Source organism: Macaca nemestrina, chromosome 1 (genome assembly GCF_043159975.1).
Source record: "Macaca nemestrina isolate mMacNem1 chromosome 1, mMacNem.hap1, whole genome shotgun sequence".
Taxonomy (NCBI): Eukaryota; Metazoa; Chordata; class Mammalia; order Primates; family Cercopithecidae; genus Macaca; species Macaca nemestrina.
The window spans coordinates 7,912,705-7,930,177 of NC_092125.1; the positions used below are offsets into that span (position 1 = coordinate 7,912,705).

Below are 17,473 nucleotides of genomic sequence, written 5' to 3' on the forward strand. Positions count from 1 at the left end.
ATAGCAGAGGAAGGGATTAGTCAATTTGAACAAGTGAATAGAAATTATCCAATTTGTAAAATAGACAGGAAAAGAGTGAAAAAATGAAACAGGCTAGTTGAGACCTGAGAGTAATATCAAATTATCTAATCACAGGTAACTGGAGTCTAGAGGAGAGGAGAATGGGAGTTGAGAACAAAGAAATATTTGAAGAGATAGTGGGTAAGAACTGAAAGACCTCAACCACTGGAAAACAGCGAGAGAGAGCCTGGATACAGATGGGGTTAGGAACTTCATTTCAGATTGGCTGTTCAAGGAAAACCTATATGAGATGCTGTCATTTGGGCAGAAATCAAAAGCCATGATAAAATACAGTTGAAGGCACTCTAGGCTTAAGAAATAAGTGGAAAAGCCCTAAATTGGTAGTAATCCTGGCTTGTTTGAGGACAGCAGGAAGCTGGGGAGGGGGAAGCTGTAGGAAATAATCTGGGGAGATCAGCAGGAGTGAGATCATATGTGACCTTGGGTAGGCCATTGTAAGAAATTCTAGTAGTCAGGGTTCTCCAGAGAAACAGAACCAGTAGTGTGTGTACACACACACACACACACACACACGTTATAAAGAATTGGCTTGCGTGATTGTGGAGGTTAAGTCCCATAATCTGCCATCTGCAAGCTGGAGGCAGGGAAGTTGGTGGTGTAATTAGTCTGATTCCAAAATCCAGAGAACCAGAAACGATGCTGATGTACATCCCACTCCAAGGCCAATGTCCTAGCTCAAGCATTCCAGCAGAGAGAGAATCCTTACTTCTTCCACCTTTCTGTTCTGTTCAGACCCTCAACAGGTTGGATAAGCCACACCCACAGTGGGGAGGGCAGTCTGCTTTACTCAGTCCTCCATTCAAATGCTGATTTCTTCCAGAAAGCCCCTCACAGACACACCCAAAAATAATGTTTAACCGGATACCTGGGCACTCCTGCGAAACAGTCAAGTTGACACATAAAATGAACCATCACAGAAGTGTTGGACGAATCCTGCTATGGGAGGCCACTGGAAAGCCTTAATGCATTTAAGGGGAATTGTTTGAACTATGGAGCATCCAGATACATTTTCACATTTGATTTCCTTTTGTAAAACAATTTTGAGGCATACAAATTTCAATTCAGTACAGATTTTTTACTGGTCCTCGTGTGACACCAGTCTCCCCCATCAAGTATGTCAGGAAACTTGGAGGTCATTCTTGGGTGAGGATCACATTAAATAATACTTTAAAGGTTCAAGATTTTGAACTTTTTAGATCTGTTCAAGATTTTGAACTTTTTAACTCCACATTATAAAGGAGACATTTTAGCCACGTAAGTTCCGCCAACAGAAAATACTCAGGTTCATGTTCCACACAGGTCAGAAATGATGAATGCTTCAGCCACTGCAGCGATACTTAAAATAGGAGCCATGCAGAAGTTAAAAGGGATGGGACCTGTAATCCCAGCACTTTGGGAGGCCAAGGCAGGTGGATCATGAGGTCAGGAAATTGAGACCATCCTGGCTAACACGGTGACACCCCGTCTCTACTAGAAATACAAGAAATTAGCCAGGCATGGTGGCGGGAGCCTGTAGTCCCAGCTACTCGGGAGGCTGAGGCAGGAAAATGGCATGAACCCAGGGGGCAGAGCTTGCAGTGAGCCCAGATCGTGACACTGCACTCCAGCCTAGGCGACAGAGTGAGACTCCGTCTCAAAAAAAAAAAGGGATGGGATGTGTCTGCACAGAGGGTTTTCTTTCTATGAACACTGCTTCACAGTCGTTCTACGTGTCAGGTACTCTGTGTTTCTCATGACATAGGACAAAAACCTCCCCTGGAGACAGGAAAGAAAACTTACTAGAGCTCCAGTTGGTGCTTATTTTCTTTAAATGAAGACAGATCATTGATCTCTGAATTACAAGTACAATTTCCAAGGACATTAGGATGGAGAAAACCGCTTCAGTTTTTGTTTCCACCATGGGAGTATGGCTTAAATTTCGTCTTGTTAAAAAAGGAAGTTTAAGTAAGTAGATTCAAGATAAAAGTTTTATCCTTGTAGGATTTGCAATGCAAGGAACAAAATGACCTCAAGATCATTAAAAGAGAGAGGATTTCTGCATCCCAAGGTAAATGGAAGGAATGTATTTCTATTGTTTCTTGGGTCCAATTAAAAAATATAGTGTTAGTCAGACCGAGGGCATGAGCTTGCTTGTGTTCTAGACCGAGAGCCCCACTCTATCTGGACTAACTGAAGTTCAGTAGGAATCGGCCCCATGGGAGAGGAAAAGCCACTCTAAGCTTAGGATTAGTGAGAGGATCAGGGATGCAGGGACCAGCATTAATAAATGGAGCCAGTGGAGGTGGGCGGAGCTGGCACCAGGTCTCTCAGAGGGGTGAGGCTTAAGCAGAGTTCTAAAGGAAAAGAGGTGGATTACTAAGATTGTGTGATACTCAAGGTCCCTGAGTTTATTTTTAAAAACATATATCTGTTCCTGTGTGCTATCCAACTCATTTCACTTACCAATAGAGGCACTGCCAAAAGTAATGAGGTTCAGGAAGAATGAGCTACAGTTATTTCAGCCTCATAATGCCCTGTGTTTGCCAACCGATTTTGAGTGCACAGTCCTAAATGGCTACACTGATGTACAATGCTGAAGGACTTGCTCTTGTGTTGTTCAGACAGCATTGTACAAATATACTTGAAAATTCATAGATTAGGTTGTGGAAAACCAATGCATCGAATTGGGAATACCTTTGATGCATTTAGATAGAGGAAATGTGTTTATGGTTCAAAGAGTAGCAGATCGCCCACTCATCAGTGGAATCACCTTTCTCTTTCAATTTCTTCCCTTTTCAATTTGTCGCCTTCTTTTTCAATTTTCCTGATTTAATCTTTTTCTCATCCCTTTTCCTTGCTTTCTAAATCTTACCAGGAGCATATGGATGCACAAGCTGAATGCACACTTCTGGCAATTATTCTTGGAAAATGCTTTGGCAAACTGTGTGATGATTGTATTACTGCTCTTACCACCTGGAATAATCTATTAGGATTAAAACATGCGATTGGGCAGGAGGCTTTGCTCGAGGGCCCTCTGGGATGGATGGAACGTGGGCTTGAACCCAGTGCTCTTCCAGGTTTATTTTTACTTGCTGGCATGCTCCAGGTATTGCTGTAGGCATCCGCCAGGAGGCGTCTACCCACGTTTCCACAAAAGGGAGCCTTGGACTGGAGCTTATGCCACCTCCACAGCCCTCCTATCGTGTTCAGCCAAGGCTTCTAGGCTGGTTACAAAAGAGATTTTTTAAAAAGAGACCCACGAGTCTGTCAACTCTTCCTTACTTCTTAAACTGTTAAAACTAATCTCCCAGGAACATGAGATATCTGATCTGAGTTGGGAAAAGAAAAAATGATATAAGTGATCAATATCGCTCTGTATAATTAATCAGAATCTCTAGAATAACTACTGAAGAAATTCATTATACACTTACCTAAACAAATAAATGAGGAATCACATTTGTAAAGTAACAGTACAGATTTCTAGTTAAACATGGGGCATTGGGCCTGGGGCTTCTCTCTGCCCCCTTCCACAAGTCCATGTGAATACCAGTGAAAGGCATAAAAGACAAGGTCAGTAGTGAAGAGGTGAGGAGTCAGGAGCGGGCTAGAGGTGTCCACACATTTTTGGAATACGTAGGGGTTGGAGGAGTGGAAACTGATCCAGCAGAGGGGCAAAGCTGAACTCAGTGGTTGCAGGTGTCATTGAGCAGCAACTGTTAGAGTCCCATAATGGCACATGACTGGGGGCTCTAGGTACCACGGAGAGCAAGGATAACACTAGGCAAAATTGCAGGAAAATCTTCATTTGTGACATTTACACCTCCCACTTTCCCTCTCGTATCTCCTAGCTTCGGGCAACCACACCTACCCTTTGCTTCTAGAGGAGCTTAGAACTTTGTAACTGGAGGAACAATTGGAAGAACTCAGGCCTCAGGGAGCCCAAGCACCCTGCTGGGCAGCAGCCCACCCCAGGGAGCATTGGCAGATGTCTAGAGACATTTTTCATTGGCACAACTTGGGGGTGTGCTCCTGGCATGTAGTGGGTAGAGGTCAGGGATCTGCTAAACATCCTACAGTGCACAGAACAGTCTCCCACAGGGCTAGAGCCTAGGATGCCAATAGTGCCACGGTTGAGATACCCTGCTCTAGGGTGAGGAGACAGACAGGGCTGACTGCGGGAGATGAAGCTGAAGTCTACGCACTGAATTATGGAAGCTTCAGTTCTTTCCCAGCTCTGCTCCCAGAATGCTGAATGGCAGGCGGGCTTGGGCAGTTCTTTTCCACCAGAAGGCAGAAAAGTCCTCTAGACAATGACTTTGGGTGTGTCTCAATAAAAAAGCTCTCACTGCCCAGTCATCCAACATTAAGGTCCACTGGCTAGCAAGACCCCTAGTGTGCTCAACGGTCCGGCCAGCTTTTTAATGGCTTCGTTTTAAATACGAATGACGAGAAAGAATTTTAGAAACATTCTAGAATCAGACGTTTTAGAACAATCTCTAAAAGGAAAGGCATATTCTAAAACAAACCAGCTGAAGTTAAATTTTCAGAAGTGTATATAGCGGGAAACGGGTAGGAAAAAAAGAATGCTTCAAAAACCTTGTAGTTAATATCCTTGGAGAGATAACAGAACATTCAATAGATTCTATGCTAAAGAGAGAAATCAGAGGACAGGATAGTGGTATGTGAAATTAAAAATGTGTGTGCTACCATGTATACATATGTAACAAACCTGCATGTTGTGCACATGTACCCTAGAACTTAAAGTATAATAATGATAAAAATAAATAAATAATAGAATAAAAATAAAAATGCTCTTTGAAGAAAAAAAATGTGTGTGCTAAAGAACTACATAGAACTACTACATAGAAGAATTTAACAATAAAGTTGAAATTGCCTGGAGAGTAAAATAAGAGACAAGGAAATTGACAAGAAGAGAGAAAAGATAAGAAAATGGGGGACTCAGACATGTGATCACTGGAAGTTCTATACAAATAGAGAGATAATAAGGGGGAAAATTAGTGGAAACAATGCAAGAATAATTCCCCAAACCAAAGAATATGCACCTCCAGAGGGAAAGGCCTGCCAAGTAGCCAGCACCAAAAATTGAAAGAGAGAGGAAAAAAAAGGCAAATTATTGTGAATTTTTAGAACACCGAAGAGAAAAAATAAGCCCAAACAAAGGATTGGAAATAGGAATGGGCTCCAGCTTCTCTGCAGCATCCTGGTACCCTAGCAGGCAATGGAGTAACAGCAATGGAGTAACCCAGTTGCAGTCATCTAAACTCGGATTCTACACTTATTCAGACCCCTCCATACAAGGTGAGGAAGCAACAAAGACATTTCAGGCAGCCAGGAGCACCTAAATCTACCTTGTATGCATCCTTTTTTGAGGAGGATATCAGAAGGGGGAGAAACTGAGAGAGATGGAGCTAGGATCCTGAAGTAAGACACCCAATCTCAGGGCACGTCTGAGGACAGGTACAGAGCAGCTGTGCAGGTAGCCTGGCGAGTGCACCTGGAGATAAAGGCAGAGGTTAGGAGGCAGAGGTCTCCAGGAAAGAAAAGTGAATCTGAATGATTTCCGGATTTGTGGGACTAGTAAAGCACTGGTTTTTAACTCAGGCAGACCCAGACTTTAGTTGCTTAATCATGGTACACACAGAGGCCAAATATCTGAATTATAGGATTGGTCTTGTAAGTACAATCCTAGATCCAGAATCTGAGGAGGTTTTAGGGAAAGGAAGAAAAAGAATTTGTCTTGGTTTTGTTGTCACACTTTGTATCCAAAAGGAATACTTAACACTCTGTAAAATAAAACTGCGTTCTTCACCAGGCTCCTGAAGTTTCTATCCAATGCTTAGCAAATTTCAGGTGTGCCACAAATAAATGTTAGTTGAATGAATGAATATTTCAAATATGTATCTTAGTCCTACAAAGTGTGGAAGAATACGGACGACCTCCAGAAATCTTTATAAAATACATTGAGGAAAGCTAATATAAGTGAAATAGGCCTGGCCCCAAATGGAAAAGCTCAAGCAATGAATATGTTCAATAGTGACTAAGAACTGGATAGAGTTTTTAAATTAAAGGAAAAAGAACGGAGAGATTTAGCCAATTATAGAGCCAAGATAATCCTGATAAAAGCCACTTTCAAAAATTAAAGAATGGAATAAGTGTGTGATCTTGGCGATACCTAACTCCGTGATCTTAAGGGGGTTAGCTGACAGATTTAATGAGGCACCCAATTATTTTGAAAAAAAAATCACAAAAACCTGGCATGATGCCAGAGCTACACATAGACGCTGCAAAATAGTTTTAAAAATAGGTGAATAACAGTCTTGAAAATTTGGTGTTAATCCTTGGAACAATAACAGGATTAAAATGAGATGAAAATGCAAGTGGCCCTCGTTCTAATTTTTTCGTGACTCACAATTCCGCTTGAGCTCTTCTGAAACTTCCTGGAGAGATCAGCTCTATTCGGCCTCTGGAAACAAGTCTGTCTTGAATATTAAAAAGCAGGGAGACCAGGCGCGGTGGCTCATGCCCGTAATCCCAGCATTTTGGGAGGCTGAGGTAGGTGGATCACCTGAGGTCGGGAGTTCGAGACCAGCCTGACCCACATGGAGAAACCCCATCTCCACTAAAAATATAAAATTAGCCGGGCATGGTGGTGCGTGCCTGTAATCCCAGCTACTCGGGAGGCTGAGGCAGGAGAATCACTTGAACCTGGGAGGCGGAGGTTGTGGTGAGCAGAGATTACGCCATTGCACTCCAAGAGCGAAACTCTGTCTAAAAAAAGACAAAAATAGGGAGGAGGAAAAGGGAAGGAACTTGAGATCAGGGTGACCTGGCTGCTAATATTTTATCCCACGATTCAATCTGAGTCATCAAAGTTCTGTTTTTTTCCTTAGATTGAGCATCCATTGACTCATTTGTATCTGCCCCCTGTGACTCAGTCTTTGTCTTGGTAATGGGTCCAACTCCTTCCTTCAGTTTGCTTCTCTGACCTGTGCAAACTTTGGAGCCCTGTCCCTAACCCCAGCCGTCTTGCTTGGAGGCTGCATCCTGTGGTTAGATGTTGATCTCATAAGACTGCCTCTGGCTACCTATACCCGCTGTGGCTCTCCTCCACCTGCCTACAGAAACCTCCCTCTCTATCTTCTTGGTCTCTCTGCTGCCTTGCACTCACTTGGATACCATTTACCTTAGTATTTTCTGTACACTCAGAATCAACGGTGTGTTTTAAGTTGACCCATGACCGAGTTTGTTTTGATTGCCTTTCTGTATCCCATTGGTTGAAGGAGGGAGGGATTATGGAGATGGCCAAGTAAATGGCACCTGCCGCTGGACAGATAACATTGACAGCAGTTTAGTAATCACATACATTCACAGCCTGCAGGAGGAAGCCACTGCACCGGGAACATCCACACAGAGGCTGCACTTGGGAACACGGTGAACAAGCAGGGGATGTGGGAGGTGGGCTTTGTAGTAACAAGAGGTTGAGGTGAACCCTGGTTCCATGGGAGAATGTGACTGGCTTATTTGAATAATTTCATGGACTGGAAGGGAACGGAAGGCTGCCACTCAGAGAAAAGCAGGAACTGGGCCTGCACTTCTTAATAAGGAGGGTTGTTTGGCTATGGGATCTAGAGGAGCCCCATGGGGAGGGAAAATTGCACTTAGGCGGTTTTTCCAAGATGTCAAGGCACATATGATATTGAGGCTTCATTTTAGGCCTTTATACCACAGGTCCTCCATCTCCTGACCCATTTGTGTGTTTATATCTATCTCATCCTTTTCTGCTCCAACCACTGCATTTAGCCTTCCATCTCTTACTGCATCATAGGGCAGAGTCAATCCACACCCACTGCACTGATCTACTTAGCATTAAAAGATCATATAGCCTAATGGAAACGTCATGATTATTCACCTGAATACGTTCATTTCATAGCTGAGGAAGCTGAGGTTATTGAATGCCCTGAGCCCAGTCACATAGCTAGTTGTGACCAGAAAGAACGTTCTTAAAAACGTTTTTCATCAATAAATAGAATTAATGTCTTTTCTTTTTTTTTTCTTTGAGACAGGGTCTCACTCTGTTGCCCAGGCTAGAGTGCAGAGACGCTGTCTCAGCTCACTGCAACCTCTGCCTCCCAGGTTCAAGCGATCCTCCTGTTTCAGCCTGCAAGTAGCTGGGATTACAGGTGCATGCCACCATAGCCAGCTAATTTTTGTATCTTTAGTAGAGAGAGGCTTTCACCACGTTGGCCAGGCTGGTCTTGAACTCCTGACCTCAAATGATCTGCCCACCTTGGCCTCCCAAAGTGCTAGGATTACAGGCAGGAGCCACCACCCCTGGCCTAATGTCATATTTTTAAAAGGAGATATGTTCTTTTGAGAAATTATTTGTTCAAATTATTTGGAAATTTAAAAATTACCCAAACATAAGTTAAAGTATTAATTGCTCAGTGAGTAATGCTATATATTGGATGAGCTTTTAAGATCTCTAGAAACTCAGAGTGTAGTGCACGGTGGTTACTATTAAGCAACATGAACAACTTTTGGATTATCAATTATTTCTTACAATTTGGAAATGACCGTGATTTTCCTGCCTTCTATTTAAAACCACAGAGGTGCCATTTATTTGCATAATCACTGGCATGAAGTTCTGTGACTTCTGAATAGTTCCTGCTGTGTTTCCAGGGATGTAAGAGCACCCAGGCCTGGCTCTCTCTTTCTGGTCCCCAGAGTTTGCAATGTCAGGATACGCAACAATTTGGTAAATGTAAGGTTCATGAGGCTGGCATTTTGGACTCTTTTTTAAAAATCTGATTATTTTTAAAGTTGACACATTGTAATTGTACATATTTATGGGATACAATTTGATGTTTTCATGCTTATAAATGGTGTATAATGATCAAGTCAGGGTACTTACCATGTCTGTCACCTCATACATTTATCATTTATTCTCTGCTACAACCTTAATACTTTGCATATGCCAGGCACCCTGTAAATAAATGTCTGCTGAATACTGCCTCAATAGGGAGTGGTTTCCACACAGGTCCACCTGTCGCCAAAAGTTCGTTCCTGGGCTAATCGATCTAGAGCCCACCTAGTTCAGATCAATATGGTCTTTTCTATACCTGTGTACTTGACAGATATTGACAAATAAACAGAGATACTCTATTTTGAGCTCTTACAAAATAAGCCAGAGAAGTGCCAGAGACAAGCCCTGTTGGTTTTATCCAACATGCTATAGTTGTACCCTTTGGAGCCATTGCAGTTCAAAATGTAAATTCCTAAGCAGGCACTGCATGTTTCTCAGAGACAGGGAAGTTGGCTGGAAGCAGATTGATGGAGTTGTAGGAAGTGTACCCATTATAAGCTATTGATAATATTTTATTTTATATATATATATATATATATATATATATATATATTTTTTTTTTTTTTTTTTCTTTTGAAACGGAGTCTGGCTCTGTCACCCAGGTTGGGGTGCAGTGATGCAATCGCGGCTCACTGCAACCTCCACCTTCCGGTTTCAAGCGATTCTCCTGCCTCAGCCTCCCGAGTAGCCGGGATTACAGGTACATGCCACCGTGCCTGGCTAATTTTTGTTTTTGTTTGTTTGTTTGTTTGTTTCGTTTTGTTGTTTTGAGATGAAGTTTCGCTCTTTCGCCCAGGCTGGAGTGCAGTGGCACGATCTCGGCTCACTGCAACCTCAGCCTTCCGGTTTTAAGGGATTCTGTTGCCTCAGCCTCCTGAGTAGCTGGGGTTACAGGTGCCTGCAACCATGCCTGGCTAATTTTTGTATTTTTAGTAGAGACAGTGTTTCACCATGTTGGCCAGGCTGCTCTTGAACTCCTGACCTTGTGATCCACCCGCCTCGACCTCCCAAAGTACTGGGATTACAGGCATGAATCACCATGCCTGGCTGATAATATTTTAAATAGATGAGGTATTGTGATATTTTCTTAGTGAAATGCATATAGAAACACCAAAAGCAGAGACTACCTGTAGCCATGACTCTTTCGAAGAAGTGCAGTATCTCTGTTTAGGAACTGGGAAATAAAGACTTAGGGAGTGTTCATTTGGGAATAACTGACACACCAATTTTAAATTCTCTGTTACAACCTTAGTACTTTGCATATGCCAGGCACCCTGTAAATAAATGTCTGCTGAATACCGAATGCAATATTATATTATTATATCTGTGATTTTATAATTATGTTGCTACGAACAATAGTAACAATGTGAGATGTGGCCACAATTCTGAACTGTTGATTCAGAGGTTCAGCTAATTTTCCGTTTTGCTTCAAAGCTCACCAACAAGTCCCTGTTCCCACAGAGCTGTGCATTAAGGACAGGTAAAACCACCTCTCTCATGAGGCTTATTGAGAATTATTGATAGTGCCCATGAACTTCTGGAATCTTTTTTGTTGAAAGCTGTTGCTGCCTTGGATATGATGCTATGAAGATGACATATTCATTTACTTGATTGACAGTGAGATACTTTGCAATTCTCATCCAAGTGTCACAGAATGCCTCGGTCCCCAGCAGCTGAAACGGGACCCTACCTATTTTAAGAATTACAACAATGGGGTATTAGCCATAGACACATGGATGTCTTCTGTAGCCTCTGCAGTATTTGGGACCCATACAGAGGGGCCTTCTTCTCTTCCTTGCCTGGCACACTGTGAATCACCAAGGCCTTGCAAGGGGGAATGGGGAATGGACTAGGGTAGAACGGTTCCAGCCTTGCGTGTGAGGGTCTGAAATTCAGACTCTGAGGACATACATGTAAGTTGTGTCTTCCTGATGATAAAAATTTCATTTCACTTCAAAACAAAAATCCTTTTTTGCAGCTGTTCTGTAAAAACAAAAACAAAAACAAAAACAAAAAAAATTGTTTTTCCTGGGCCACTCACAAAGTATATAAGTAATACATATTTATTTTTATTTTTATTTCAATCAGCAAATTTCCCTCGTTTTTCTGTCTGCAACCAACCATAAAAAGTCTGGGGAAATAACATTTTTTATTTCTTGCTTTACTAATCATCATGGTTTTCTTCAGCCCTAGTATCACTAGATGAATATATATGTTTTTTGGTTAAAATTAACATTATGGCTCCTAATCCTTATTTAGCATCTGTCTTCTTGGTATGAAGGGGTAGAATATGATGATAGAGCTGGAAAGGATTGGGGTGACCATCTAAATCATTGCCCTCTTTTTTTCTTTTTTTTTTTTGGGACGGAGTCTCACCCTATTGCCCAGGCTGGAGTGCAATGGCATGATCTCGGCTCACTGCAACCTCTACCTCCTGGGTTCAAGCGATTCTCCTGCCTCAGCCTCCCAAGTAGCTGGGATTACAGGCACCCACAACCACGCTTGACTAATTTTGTATTTTTAGTAGAGATGGGGTTTCTCCATGTTGGTCAGGCTGGTCTTGAACTACCAACCTCTGGTGATCAACCCTCCTCGGCCTCCCAAAGTGCTGGGATTACAGGTGTGAGCCACTGTGCCTGGCCAGTAATGTATAATTTGTTCCTAATTTTGTTCTTTGTGGTGTCTTTTTGGCCCTTATACTTATCATACCTTTATATGTCACACCCAAAGGTCCATTAACTAGTGAACTTCTTGAAGGTAAGATAATGCCTAATTAATATCATGGCTGGCATGGTGCCACATTATTTGCTGCTTGATAAATATTTGCCAGAGAAAAATTGAACTTGTCAATTTTTTGGAACATGAGAAAGTTGTAGCAGTATTTGGAATTGATGCTACTAATATTAACCGGAAGTATGGGGGAGTGAGCAAAGAAGGGAAAGGTGGTCTTTCCAATGTGGAGAAGGAACTGGGGCGCATACCTCTATCTCTCTACCATTTTCCTGCTTGTGAAACATGGCCCCCTGCTGTAATTGACATTGGTACACCAGTATTCCTAGTTACATGAAGAAATTTAAAAGCAAAGGTGTAACTTTTAGGCTAATTGTCTGTTGTCGTTCAAGTCTGCAGGATAGTACTCTGTGAATTATCATGTTGCTAGGCAAACTTCATTGGTGTAGAAAAGTTTCCTTGTATTTTGCCTCTCGAGGAAGATCATCTGTTTTTCCCTCCTGAATTTTTGCTTGTTAAAATTCAGGCTTCAGTGATGTTCATAGAGCTTCTAGCCCAAATCAGTTCAATTGGAACCTACGAGGGTGTCTGTTCCTTGTTAGGACTGTGAGTGGTCTGACTTGTGTGACCTTGGTCTTTGCTAATAGAAGCACAGAATAAGCACAAGCTGTGGCTACCTGGGAAAGAATGTTACATTTGATGATTTCCTTCTTTTATGTACTTAATTCTGTTCCTTCAAAGACCTCGGTATGTAGGCATGACTACTGAGAGCTTGACGTAGCTCCCACTAAATATGTAACTGAATCAATTGCTTTGGAAAAGGTCACCAATAGCTTTAAACATTATAAATTATGTGATTCAATAAGTTCTGCCAATAAAAATCCCTCTATTACTTCTCATTCCTGAAATGTGTAAGACCTTTAGTCTAGAATGGTTTTCTCATTTCTCTCCCACTCACGTCCCATGTCAATTTGTTTTATCTATATTATGTCTAGGTCTCTTTCCTCATTTCCCCAGGGGAAATGGGTTTCACTGAGATTATTGAAGTGCTGCAATTAATTCCATTTCCATAAGAGAAGGGAAATCTTTCCAGCTTCCATAAATCTAAATGAATGTGATGAAATAAAAAACAGAAATAAACGTCTTGCCAATCCAGAATACTATATATATGAATTATCCGAGATAGTCTCATTATATAGTCAGTAGACTTTTCTTTAATCTGAGGTTTTCAGATCTAAATTTTTAGGAGGTTGGAATTCACAATGTCTACATACTATATTATAATATCTTTATACTATATGATTGTCTTTATGTAATTTACATCATTCTACCTGCATTGTGTTATAGATTTTAAATTTTCAATGACAATAAAGTAACTATAGTCTATTTCGTGTTTGGTCTTGTAGAGTGAAAAGTGAATTCTAATTCTAGCAAACACTTTCTGCGTGAAATACAGTGAAGCGTTTCAGTTCTCTGTGCCTCTGGTTCCTTATCTATGAGGCAATGTAGACCACTTTTTTTTTTTCCTTTGTGTGTGCTTGCAAGGAGGGTAGGCGAATGAGAGGTGAGAAAAGAGAAGGTGGAGAAAGAATCTCCTTACCATTGGCCTTCTGAATTAAAACTTGATATTTTACTCACACTTTGGACAGAATTTAATTCCCCAAAGGGAGATGCATTGTTTCCCCTTAAATTAGATAAAAACATTTTGGGCACAGTGTTGCAAATGTTTGCAAATTTTTATTTCATTGACTGGTTCATTTTAGCACAATCTTGGTTGGTTTAAGTTTATTGGAAGGTATTCCAAAGTGTCTATTAGGAGACAGTAATTTCTATGGTTTAAATATTTATGTCCCTCCAAAATTTGTGTTGAAACTTGATCCCCAATACGGTAATATTAAGAAGTAGGGCCTTTAGGTGGTGAGTAGATCATGAAGGCCCTACCCTTATGAATGGCATTAATTTTCTTATAAAAGAAAAATTTATAAGAATTTTTCTTGTAAGAAAATGGGGGACTGTGTCAGAGAATACAGAAAGAGGTGCCATCTATGAAGCAGAGATCATACCCTCGACAGACGCTGAATCTGCTGGCCCCTTGATCTCGGACCTCCCACCATCCAGGACTATGAGAAATAAGTTCCTGTTGTTTATAAATTATCCCATTTCAGATACTTTGTTATAGCAGCCCAAATGGACTAAGACAGTAGTCTTAGAAAAGCAATGTGTGTGTGTGTGTATATATACACACAATATATGTATTGTGTATATATATGTGTGTATATATATGTGTATATATACAACAATATATATGTATATATACAACATATATAGTGTATATATACACATATATATACACAATATGCATATATACACACACACACGTGTGTGTGTGTGTGTGTGTATTTCTAGTGGTAGTTTAAGAATAACTGGGGTGTTGGTCTATGGGAGAAGTTGATAAATGTCCTTGCTATGGATTGAACATTTGTATCTCCCCAAAACTCATGTGTTAAAATGAGATGATATTAGGAAATGGGGTCCTTGGGAGGTAAATTGATCATAGCGTGAAGCCCTCCTGGTTGGGATTAGTGCCCCTATAAGAAGAGACACAAGACCTTGTTCTCACTTTCTCTGCTCTCCACCACATGAAGAGACAGTGAGAATGCAGCCATTGGTCAGCTAGGAAGGGGCCCCTCACCACACGCCAGATATGGCAACGCCTTGATTTTGGATTTCCAGCCTTCGGAACTGTGAGACATAAATTTCTGTTGTGTCAGCCACCCAGTCTATGGTATTCTTGTTATGGCAACCTGAGCTGACTATGACAGTCGCTTGAAGAAATTGTAAATAAGTGACCAACAGGAATACCTCACAGTTACAATGGGTGCTCATCCTCGATGATTAACAGTGAAGTGTTTCTGTGGATATCAGCTGTTTGGTACTTTTCTGTGCAGGATCACTCTTTGAAATCATGCCAGGTGTTGACAAACATTTTTTTCAGAGCATAGAAGTCTTTTTAATGATTTCCAAAGAGATCTTTTGAGAGGGAATTTAAATTTTTACAACCACCCAGAGCCTTTCTAAAAATGTATAATTTTAAATTATGCATAAATTTTAAAATATTGACACCCTAATTTTCTATATCCTCTTACATAAATAGGAAATTGATGGTTCAGTCTTGTTGAAATGAATTTGTTTTATTGGTGGTGGGGGGAGGCTATAGAATTACAGAACAGGGATTCCCAATTAGTTAACTGGTATCCTCAAAGATCTTGAAACTTTCCCTGATCTATGTGCAGTTTTATTATTGTTCCAAATCTCTCCTCTTTCTAATTTGACATTTTTCAAGGACTTCTCAGTCTATTTCTTTCTGTACCTCTGGTGTCCCAAAATTTCAAGAAATATAGATTATTTTCATAAACATATTGTGGAGTCCCAGTCCGAATTTCTGGTTTCTCTTGCTAAGGGAATTACCTAAGTTCTGTTTTGAAATGCATGTTTACTTAGTCAACACCCATTTGGAAGTTTTAGAAAAGTACATCGAGGTAGGAAACGCCGTATTTCCAGTCGAATATGAATTCAGAATTCAGAATTCCAGTTGAACATGAATTCAGAATTCTCTCCACATCTATCTAAAGAAGGAAGCACATTGCAAACCTCTCAGGAATCAAGCCCTGTCTGCTTCACCCAGGATGGTGTGCTCCCTAAATGCTGACAGCAGTTTCTCTTTACCCCCCTCACTTGGTTTAAATGTAGCCGTTGTTGTCATTCTTGTGTTCCCTCAAGTTCAGGCCTGCTCATTTTTCTGTCTGACCTTAGAATGCCTTTTGTTTAGGTAGGATTTCCTGTCATGGACAATCAGTTCCTAGAATTCTATTTGGTCGTGGTAAAACAACATTGTGTAAAAGCCGTGGGTATCACTAACTACACCTGTCAATGATGAGTGGGAAGGATTGTAGGTGAAGATTAATGCCAGTCTCTCTTCTATAAAACCTGGTTTCAGGAGTGAAACATTATAGATAGGCTCTCATTCCCAGGAGAAGCTCAAAATACATTTATTTCTACCTCATAAATTAGGACTCACCTGATGCAGAACTGGCGATAGTCTGCTTGTACTATTTCACATTTATCACCCAGATGAATAAAAAAAACAGTAGTTTTTCAGGTAACAGTAATTCAGGATCAGAGAATGGTGTTCACTATTTAAAAGAATAGTATGAACTTTAGCAAGCTAGTTTCTGAGATGATATATCTGCAGGGTTAGAAAGGACTTCAACAGTCATCTTCTGTTCTCCATGAGGCCTGTGTTTCTTCATCTGTAAAAGGAGAGACGGTTGGATGGGATACTTGCCCAGTTCTGAAATTCTGTGATGCTATGTATTGGGTGTTTCAGCATAGAGTTGGTGACTTTTAGCATCAGTCTCACGAATAAATTAAATATTCCTTGGGAAATGTCAGAAATGTTGATTTCTAGCACTACCCAGGTGGTAGAATCCCAAACAATGTGTTTTTTACTATATCATTATGTATTTGCAATTTACTCAGTTAAACATTATTCTGAGACTAAATAGTTGACATCTTATAACTTATTCATAAAAAATATACAATTTAAACATCAAAAAAAAAAATCTTTCTACCGACTGAATGTTTGCGTCTCTTCCAAAATTTATATGTTGAAACTGTTATCCCCAAGGTGATGTTATTTGGAGGTAAGACCTTTGGAAGGTAACTGAGTTTGGATAAGGTCATGGGATTAGTATCCTTATAAGAGATGAAGGAACCAGAGCTCTCTGTCTCTCCAGCATGTGAGGGCACCACAAGAAGATGCCATTTGCAAACCAGGAAGAGCCATGATGGCACCTTTGACTTTGGACTTTCCAGCCTCCAGAACCGTGAAAAATAAATTTTGTTGTTTAAGCCACCCAGTCTGTGGTATTTCAGCATCCCAAACTGACTAAATCACAGCTCAAGAAAATCTCTTCTTCTCTATGAATTCCATTGTTCACAAACATGACCTTGCCACATCTTCAAACTACTCCCATATTCTTCTAACCCCTTTACAGCATGACTTTACACTAATTTCTTTTTTTTTTTTTTTTTATGAGATGGAGTCTGGCTCTGTCGCCCAGGCTGGAGTGCAGTGGCGCCATCTTGGCTTACTTTAAGCTCCGCCTCCCGGGTTCCCGCCATTCTCCTGCCTCAGCCTTCCGAGTAGCTGGGACTGCAGGTGCCGCCACCGCGCCCGGCTAATTTTTTGTATTTTTAGTAGAGACGGGTTTTCACCATGTTAGCTGGGATTTTACCACTAATTCTTAACAGTTATCTGTCACCATCAAAACCAACGACCTCTACTTACTGCTCTCCTCCCCAATTTCTTCACCACATTGAACACTGTCCTTCTAGAATGGGACATTCCATTCCTAGAATCATGGTTTCTTAATCTATCTCTGACTGCTCCTTTTTGATCTCTTTGACAGAAATAAGAAGAGCCTCCTCTACTTACAACTTCTAAATCATTGGTTGAATACCAGGGAAAGGGGAGAGGACCCTAGAATCAGAAATCCTGGGGGAGCTTTTAAACAGTATCTGTTGTTCTCAAGCCCATGTACCATGAGTCAGAATTGTGGAAGGAGAGAAATGTGTGGTTGGCCCATGTGTACAACTGACACAACGGTAGGCATAAAATATCAAATAGTAATTCTACTGCCTGCTGTCATTTAATGGAGGGTCACAGGGAGAGCTATTTCATCACTGCCTCTTGCACAGTTAGGGATCCATTTTCATTTCCACTTCAAGGAGGGAGTG

The 17,473-nt window shown here is 41.0% G+C and overlaps 1 protein-coding gene across 4 annotated transcripts in view; it reads left to right on the forward strand.

Moving 5' to 3' along the window:
* LOC105474645 (regulator of G protein signaling 7) overlaps positions 1-17,473 on the forward strand; it is a 569,035-nt gene that overhangs the window by 86,175 nt on the left and 465,387 nt on the right. The gene's annotated exons all lie outside the window — the stretch shown is intronic.